The 9,915-nt window shown below is 32.8% G+C and overlaps 1 long non-coding RNA gene across 1 annotated transcript; it reads left to right on the top strand.

Moving 5' to 3' along the window:
* Nucleotides 1-1,285: 1,285 nt before the first annotated feature.
* On the top strand, nucleotides 1,286-4,902 carry LOC107563021 (uncharacterized). Its single transcript, XR_001606065.1, has 3 exons — nucleotides 1,286-1,422; nucleotides 4,354-4,390; nucleotides 4,693-4,902. It is a non-coding gene; the product is annotated as an uncharacterized lncRNA (long non-coding RNA).
* Nucleotides 4,903-9,915: the final 5,013 nt, after the last annotated feature.

Here is a 9,915-nt window from a genome sequence, read left to right on the forward strand (position 1 = left end):
TCCGCATCAAAAGAAATGTACAAAAGTGATCTTATGTCCATAGAAAGCACATTAAATGCAAGTAAAGTGTCTACATTTAAGGTTTCAAATAAGTTTTTGAAGAACAAAATGTCAAAATTTGGTTGAAATAATGTTCCATTGTCATTCAGTGTAGCACTTATAGTTATGTAAAAATTCAAACAACTTGCTTATTCTTACCTGTACATATTAAAATATATAAAAGAATAAGTGAGCATATAACATGTTATTGGGTTTTAAATGAGTAAAAAAAATCTTACTGACAAATGGGCAAAACCTAGGATAGTGGCAAATTTAAAAAATGTGAAATATTTAATTAGTATTTGGGGTGAAAGTACACTCTAAAAAATGCTGGGTTGTTTCAACCCAATGTTGGGTCAAATATGGACTAACCCAACTGTTGGGTTAAAAAGTTAATTTACAAATGTAACCAAAATTTAACCCAACAGTTGGGTTAGTCCATATTTGACCCAACATTGGGTTGAAACAACCCAGCATTTTTTAGAGTGTAATTAGTTTTTTAATGTGTCATAAATGGATTTTTGTTGTAAATATACCTGACAAGATTGTTACACTGAATGACATTTTAGTGGGTGTCTTCTGTAAATCAGGGGAAAATGTATGATAATTATTTTTTTTGCTCAGAAAAACAAAAATACAATTACATGAAACAAAAATATAATTTTTTTTTGGAAAAACAATTTAAAGCAGCATTGTTTTTATGCTTAAACCCTTTTTCGTCTTTGACCCATGCATACTTTGAACATTTTGTGGTAGTGCATTACATAGGATTTCTGAAGTGCATGCTTATGCAAAACATGCTGCCATAATACTAGGGTTTTGTAGATGAATGCCATGACTTTACTATGCAGTAGCTAAGGTGTTCTGAGTGGTTTTCCACCAGTTTCATTGTCTAAGTGCAAAACAATCATAAATCAGATTAGCAAAAAAATGCCAAATCTCTTGGAAATGTAATAGCACCTCTACAAGACACATGGTTTGAAGCACAGTGAAAGAAAAGAAATTGAGAAAATTTTAAGGCAAGAGTTTCTTTTATTTTGCACGTTTTAAATACTTTAACAGTTATAAAAGTAATTAAAATCTACTTAACTGAAGTTAAATGACAAAGTTATGAGTAAATCTAACCTGATTACTGTTGAGTATTATAATAGTATTTTTTTTTTTAAGTAAAAACATTCATGCCTTTAAGTTTAATACAAGGGAGTTTGTTTTAATCAAAGCTTTTTTTCTCGTTCTTTCAGGCAGTTTCTCATAGATGCCAAATGGAGATTTAGGGCACTGGCATTGAGTGCTGCAAGCAGCATGGCTCAAATCGAGGGATTTAAGAAGGTCGAGGCGTGCACTTGGTCAGATTTCATCTGTGAGCAAATGCTGCATTAATATGTGAGTGAGAAAATGTGTGTTCAACCATCTGCAGAATGCAGCATAAAAAACAAGCTAGCCAGCCTGAGTGGTCCACGGCTGCTGACATGGTCATTAGATAGTGAATTGTTTGGCTTGTTCCCACTGCAATTCAGGATTTAGAAAAATGTGAGTAGAAGAGCAAGGACAATTTATTGCATTTTTTTGGTGTTTGCTTATTTAGTCTGAAAATGTTGAGTGCAAAGCTTTGAAATGTATTTTGTCAGTTGTGTAAATGTGTACGCTGATGTTCAAAATAGTTGTCATTTAAGACTTTTAAAATATTTTTGAAAGAAGTCTCTTATGTGCGCCAAGGCAGCCAAAATGATCAAAATGCAGTAAAAACTGAAATATTATTAAAGTTTAGAATAACTGTTTTCTATTTATATATATATATATATATATATATAGTAAAATGTCATTTATTCCTGTGATCCAAAGCTTAATGAAATCATTCTAATATGTGACCCTGGAGCACAAAAGCAGTCTTAAGTCGCTGGGGTATATTTGTAGCAATAGCCAAATGTACATTGTATGGGTCAAAATTATTGATTTTTCTTTTATGCCAAAAATCATTAGAACATTAAGTAAAGATCATGATCATGAAGATATTTTGTAAATACTGTAAATATATTAAAACTTAATTTTTGATAAGTAATATGCATTGCTAACAACTTCATTTGGACAACTTTAAAGGCGATTTTCTCAATGATTTTTAGATTTTTTTGCACCCTCAGATTCCAGATTTTCACATAGTTGTATCTCAGCCAAATATTGTCCGATCCTAACAAACCATACATCAATGGAAAGCTCATTTATTCAGCTTTCATATGATATATAAATCATAATTTTGAAAAAATGGACCCTTATGACTGGTTTTGTGGTCCAGGGTCACATATGCTGATTTGTCAATGTTGAAAACAGTTGTGCTGCTTAATTAATTTTTTCAGGATTCTTTGATGAATAAAACGTTCAAAAGAACAGCATTTATTTAAAATAAGAACCTTCTGTAACAATGTCTTAAATGTCACTTTTAACCCATTTATTGCGCCCTTGCTGAAAAAAGACTGTCAAGTACTTAGTTGTGCAACTATATTATACAGGTTACAGTATATATGCTTTTCATTTTAGAGGGAATCTCAAGCCAAACACATTTGAAGCTTCTGCTTATGTAATGTATAGACACAGTTACTGTAGCAGTAGTGTTTCACTCGTATCCTTTAGTCTCAAACGAGAGATTAGAGGCAGGTCTGAAGTCGCTGATGGGAGTTTGATTAAAACCATTTTTAGTCACTATTTTTGCTGCTCCAGCTGAATTTCAGCTCTCACACGAACACTCGTGCTGAAATAGAACAGATGCACAAAGCGGAAACCTTTTTCTGATTTATTTGATGTGTGAGCACTCGATGTTTATTAGTTTATCGCAATATTAGTTTAACAATGTTGTTTTTTTCAGTGCAATTTACCCACTCATCCTCTTTCTACGTGTCAGGTCCAATTTTATTTGCTCTTGCTATTATTCTCTTTTCATTATTATCTCCTAAAATGAACCGCATGCTTTTCATGGTGTACACCAGGTGTCGCCAGTGAGTGTGTTGAGAGAGGATCTTCTGCTGGAGAGTTTGTATAACTTCTGAACACATGACTTGCAAAGCCTTGTTTTATTGTTATTTTGACAAAAAAAAATGACTTCAGAGACACCTTCGTCTCACAAGTTTCTTTAAGACCGTTCACAACTTTTTAAGTCAGTTACATAAAATTATAGATTTGTCTAAATTGATACCAAACAGACTGATTACCACTTGGCTAACTGCTAGTTTTTTTTTTGCTAACTGCTAGTTAGTTATGCTAGTTCTTAACATAATGGCTATATTTATGCAACTGGCCCCAGGTCTGTATTTGCATCACACAATCGTTCTGTTGCTTTAGTTGCTTGATGCTCAGTGTTGTTTTAGTATTTCATTTATATACTATTATAGTAGTTATTCATATTTTTAATTCGCTTTTAAATTTATATTTTCTGGTTTCATTTTAATGTAATTTTTTGTCATTTCATGCACTTTTGTCGTTTTATTACCATTTATTTCTATATTTATTTTTATTAATTTTTGTATTTCTGTTTTATTTTAATTTGAGTAATTTTACTACAACTTTATTTATTTTAGTTAGCTGTAATATAGATTTGTCTAAATTGATTCCAAACATACTGATTACCACTTGGCTAACTGCTAGTTTTTTTTTTGCTAACTGCTAGTTAGTCATGCTAGTTCTTAACATAATGGCTATATTTATGCAACTGGCCCCAGGTCTGTATTTGCATCACACAATCGTTCTGTTGCTTTAGTTGCTTGATGCTCAGTGTTGTTTTAGTATTTAATTTATATACTATTATAGTAGTTATTCATATTTTTAATTCGCTTTTAAATTTATATTTTCTGGTTTCATTTTAATGTAATTTTTTGTCATTTCATGCACTTTTGTCGTTTTATTACCATTTATTTCTATATTTATTTTTATTAATTTTTGTATTTCTGTTTTATTTTAATTTGAGTAATTTTACTACAACTTTATTTATTTTAGTTAGCTGTAAAGGCAACATTTCTAATTTACGTTTTTCATCTAATATTTCTATTATTTTACTTCAGCTTTATTTCAATTAACAAAAATAATTTGTAAAAAATTAATAGCAATAACAGCACTGAATTTGACTCTTAAATCTATTGAACATCTATATGTTACAGTATTACAGAATTATTCTGTATTATTCACAACAGGCCGAACATTATTTATATTGGGTTTCAGATGCATTTTATACATATCATGGTCCAAAAAGTATTTAGACACAAGTCCCTTTTAAAATATCTGATTGGCATATTAAATATAATCCAAGTTATCTTCTTTTGTATTCTACAGAATAAAGAAAGTCATACAGTTTTAAAGTGACATGAGGGTGAGTAAATAATGATAGGATTTTCATTTTTGGGTGAACTATCCCTTTAAATCAGAGCCACTGTAATTGGACAAGTTATTGATGCTGCACAAAACATAAGATCAATGTCACTCCTGATGATTTTCAACATCAACACGTCTATTTAGATGTGTAAAACTGAAGTATACATTGAAATTGGTTGCTGACATGAGTTATTGCCCTCTCTCTATATTTCTCTCGCTGTCTATTAATCTCCTATTCACAAATAGAGGCCAAAAGAGGCTCAGCCAGCTGGATGAGATTATCTTTTTTTTTCTGATTAGAAATCAACGTCAGCACACCCCGCTAAAAGACTCTAGTGTACCATCCTCTCTCTGAGCTCCGCCTCTCTCCCTCCTCCCGGCTAATATAAGGACGCCCACACCGACTCCAAACACTGTGAGAGGGAGAAAACCAGAGGTCACACTGATAAGAGAAAGGAAAAAAAGAGGCCGCTGGTATATCTGAGAGGCTCGACAGAGAAAAAAATCACAGAAGACTACTATCAGAGTCAAGGAGAGAGGAGACAACTCCACGAGCACTGAAGAAAGCTGCCTGGAGGACACCACGTGTGTGTGTTCATATGTATGTTGAGACAGTCATAGGTAGATTCCAGTAATATTTGTGAGACTGACAGAGGACGAAAGCACATCATGGATCCCTCGAGTCCCTCCGAGGGCCCCGTGGAACCCAAAGAAAGGAGGAAAATCCAGTTCGCCGTCCCGGCAACAGAACCGACTCAGCTGGACCCTCGGCAGGTTGAAATGGTATGACTTTCGCACACACACACACACACACACACATGCTGACTGGTACCAATGACCCTTTTGGGCCCTGAGCTTCTTTATCCTGGTGAAGCAGTTTAAAGAGTGACTTTGAATTGTTAGTTTGTGTGATGGACTTTTGAAAATGTACTGAATCTTTTCAACCTGCTAAAGAACATGTCTAGGTAATATTTCTAGCCAAAATCAAGTTTACTTGAAGCTTATTTTTATTTATTTATTTATTTTGCATTGTGACATTATTTTCATTGCTCTCATGACTTAAATGCAAAAAAAACATAATTAATGTGAATGAAATTAATATATTTTCATTTTTGTTGTACTGTTTTTATGCTATTTCCACAAAAATGTAATGTAAAAAATGTAAACTTAAGAAAATTCACTTTGAAAAATAAATGATAAATGTAAATAAAAGTAAAATAAAGTATCTGTTACATGAATGAGAATCTAATGAGAATAATGGAAATAACAAAAAGTACCAAAATACATGTATAATTTATATATGCTATTCTATTTATGCCATTTTATAAAAAAAAATAAATAAAAAAAAAGTTCTATCTTACAGAAATATGAATCACAATAATGGAAATTACCAAAAAAGTATATCACTTTTTATTTATGCTATTTTAACAACAACGATAAAAAATGTAAAAGTGGAAATGGAATGAAAAGTAACATTTAAAAATAAATTTAAAATACATTTTTTAAAAATCTGTCACAAGATTGAGAATCTAATGACAATTATGGATATTCTGGGAGAAATGTGCTTATCCTTAAAATAATGTCCAAATGCAAAACAATCTTAATGGTCTGAAAAAATAGGCTTCATATTCTTTGTGTAAAATATAATTTCTACATTTTTCTTTTAATTTTGGGGTCAAATATGACCTGGAGATATGTTTGCCCTACACACTCACTGAGCACGCTCATAAAATGCAAAGTTTTAAGGCTATAAATCTGTCCTGGAAATGGTAAACTGTGACCTGGACTGTGGTGAGTTGATGTTTTGGATACCAGGATGTGGTTTTATTGCCTCTACATGCACTGGGTCAACTGCACTGTGTTCATGTGTATGTTTCTAAGTCCGCTATTGATTTTGGCCTTCGGTTGCATTGCACATACATTTTTGAGATAAAGGAGTGCACCAACGGCTGTGAATTTGTCTTTTTTTCTGGATCTCTGAGAGTGCAGATGCAAGACTGTGTGTGTGTGTCATCCTGGACCAGTTCCCCATTCTGTTGGTGTTGTAATTTTAGTCTTAATAAAGTGGGTCGGGGAGCTGTTCTGTACTGCGCTGCTGCAGAGATAGGCCAGCGAATCATCCTCGTGAGACACAAGTGAAAAGAGGTGAGAGGAAGAGAAGGCCTGATGCGTCCGCGCTCTATAGCAGTTCACGTAAACATTTTAAAGACATTTATATGGTAAAGGTATTGTTCATACAAAAATGAAGATTCAGTCACTATTTACTCATTTGACATCAATCTCTTCTCCAATCAGTCTCATATTTGTATTGAGAGACTATTTTTATTGTTGTCTTGAATCAGCTTTTTGTTTTAATATTTTATTTTGAATTTTATTTGTTTTTGTCACTTTTAGTAGTTTATGTACAGTGGGTACGGAAAGTATTCAGACCCCCTTACATTTTTCACTCTTTGTTATATTGCAGCCATTTGCTAAAATCATTTAGATTTAGATTTTTTTTATTCCAGTTTTAATTTATTATAGTACAAGTTAAAGTGGCTAAAATAAAAGTTTTTACATTTATTTTACTTCAAGTAACAAATTACCTTGTTATATTATTTATTTATATTAATTAAAAAAATACCACAACTCCTCCCAAAACTGCACAAATGTAGAGTAAATGCATTAATAAACTGAGTAAAATTACATTTGTTTTTAAAAAACATTATCATCACATTTTGTTGTCTGGGGTCTCTGGAGACCTCAAACAGCATGAGTGTATACTCCAAACGAACAGCGCATAAGGGTTAATGCTTTTAATTTCAGTTATTTTAGTACAAGTTTAGCTGAAATAAACTTTTTATGTATTATTTTTTATATACATTGGAGTTTATTTCAGTTCAAGTAACATTTTTTAAAATGGTTTTAATTTTAGTTATTTTAATACATCAAGTTAAACTAGCACAAAAGTTTATATATTTATGAACATTTATTTCATTTATTTAAATTTTTATGGTTTTAGGTTTAGGTTTTAGGTGATGTTTTAGTTTCAGGCTTAATTGTAGTTATCTATAATAATCCTGGCTCCACTTCAAACCAAAATGTCAAAAATCACAATTAAAGCATTACAAAAGTAGTAAAAATGACTGTTTACTATATTCTGGTGTTCTATATGCTATATGCTAGTATTCTTCAGCAAAACAGAAAAAAGAATTGCCATTAAAATCAAAATCGGTCTGAATGATATGTTTATAAATTTGGCTGTTTCTATAAGTTTGAAAAAAAATGGTAACAGAATTTACATTTTTGTATGTGATGAAAGCATGTGTTGTGCTTGTTAGTGCCCAATTTAATGTATAGATGGGTTGTACTGGGTTGTAGTGCTGGCAGAGTAGAGGGTGTGACGAACACAACCTGATGATCATTTTCTCCAGCAGAATTTTAAAATGATCCAAAGTGCATCTTGAGCCTCAATGAAAGGAAGAACATCTGATCATTTTGTCTTAAATTTAAATCTAAGGCTGTTTTTAACATAATTTTATGATGTGTACATCAGCTTCTCCTTCTTTAATCGTATTTTGTAGCGCATGGAAACAATCCAGTAGCGTTTGTGGACAAGCTTGAACTGAGTGAGTTTTTTTTTTTTTGCTGGCTCTCTGGTTCCAAATTATTTACATTTAGTCATTTAGCAGACGCTTTTATCCAAAGCAACTTACAAATGAGGACAATAAAAGCAGTCAAAACTAACAAAAGAGCAACAATATATAAGTGCAAATGACAAGTTTCGGTTAGCCTAACGCAGTACACGTAGCAAGGTGTGTATATATATATATATACAGTGGGTACGGAAAGTATTCAGACCCCCTTACATTTTTCACTCTTTGTTATATTGCAGCCATTTGCTAAAATCATTTAAGTTAATTTTTTTTCCTCATTAATGTACAGACAGCACCCCATATTGACAGAAAAACACAGAATTGTTGACATTTTTGCAGATTTATTAAAAAAGAAAAACTGAAATATCACATGGTCCTAAGTATTCAGACCCTTTGCTGTGACACTCATATATTTAACTCAGGTGCTGTCCATTTCTTCTCATCATCCTTGAGATGGTTCTACACCTTCATTTGAGTCCAGCTGTGTTTGATTATACTGATTGGACTTGATTAGAAAAGCCACACACCTGTCTATATAAGACCTTACAGCTCACAGTGCATGTCAGAGCAAATGAGAATCATGAGGTCAAAGGAGTGGGTTTCTTAAGAAGTGGGGTTATACGAGCCTGTTTAAATGTTAAGAGAAAAACACCAGTGTGAAGGGATGTGTTAACGATGTGGGTGAGTGCAAGTACAACGGCAGGAGAAATGGCTTGAAGGAGATGAGATGGAATAGGATCAAGCGGACAAGTAGTAGGATACTCACGGAGATCATCAGATAGCCAAGGGGCAGAAGAGGTGGTACGAGCTGGCCTGGAAGACAAGGGGCAGACGGTGTCTAAACAAGATGTAAGAGTGGAGCAGAAAGTATCAGTAGCACGGTTAACATCAAGAGATGATAACTGTTCAGGGGAAGGAAGCAAAGATGAAACCATAGCAGATAGCCGGGAGAGTGAGAGAGAGCGTAGGTTATGTCGAAAAGTGACTTTTCAAAATAAATAAAAAATATTTTTAAATTATGCATGCAGCTAAGTAGTTAATCAGATAAATATCATCATGGGAACATTAAATTCATCAAAATTGACCATTATGTTACAACAGATTTCTATTTCAAATAAATGCTGTTTTCAATTCAGTCTATTCTTTCTGTAATTTCTCTAAGAATGTATCACCGTTTCAACAAGAAAAAAAAGCAGCACAACTGTTTTCAAAATGTATACTAATAAGAAATGTTTCTTAAGCAGCAAATCAGAATTGTAGAATGATTTCTGAAGGATCATGTGACTGAAGACTGGAGTAATGATGCTGAAAATTCACTACAGGAATAAATAACATTTTAAGCGATATTATCATAGAAAACAGTTATTCAAAATTGTAATATTTCAAAATATTACTGTTTTTACTGTATTTGTGATCTTTAAAACTCATGTGATTAATGCTTAAAACAAGTAATATACATTTTATAAAATTAATTAAAGACATTCTCTGGTAAGTTTTCTGAAAAGTAATTTTACTTTGTTTTAAAGATTTTAATGAAGGTTTTAAAGACATGGGGCCTATTTTTAACGATCTAAGCGCATGGTCTAAAGCGCACGGTACAGGTGCACTTAGGTCTTGTCCAAATCCACTTTTGCTAGTTTAACGCCCGGCGCATGGTCTAAAAGGGTTGTCCCTATTCTCTTAATGAGTAATGGGTGTGTTTTGGGCATAACATGCAATAAACCAATCAGAGTCTCATCTCCCATTCACCTTTAAGAGCCAGTTGTGCTCGTGCTGTGACGGATTTACTATTTACATGGCGGAATTTGCAAGCGCAAAGACAGAACGCGTCTCCAGAGATGAAACAGAGCTGCTCGTGCGCGAGCAAATAGGTAGCCTAATTCTGACA

Source organism: Sinocyclocheilus grahami, unplaced genomic scaffold (assembly GCF_001515645.1).
Source record: "Sinocyclocheilus grahami isolate Dianchi unplaced genomic scaffold, SAMN03320097.WGS_v1.1 scaffold854.1, whole genome shotgun sequence".
NCBI lineage: Eukaryota > Metazoa > Chordata > Actinopteri > Cypriniformes > Cyprinidae > Sinocyclocheilus > Sinocyclocheilus grahami.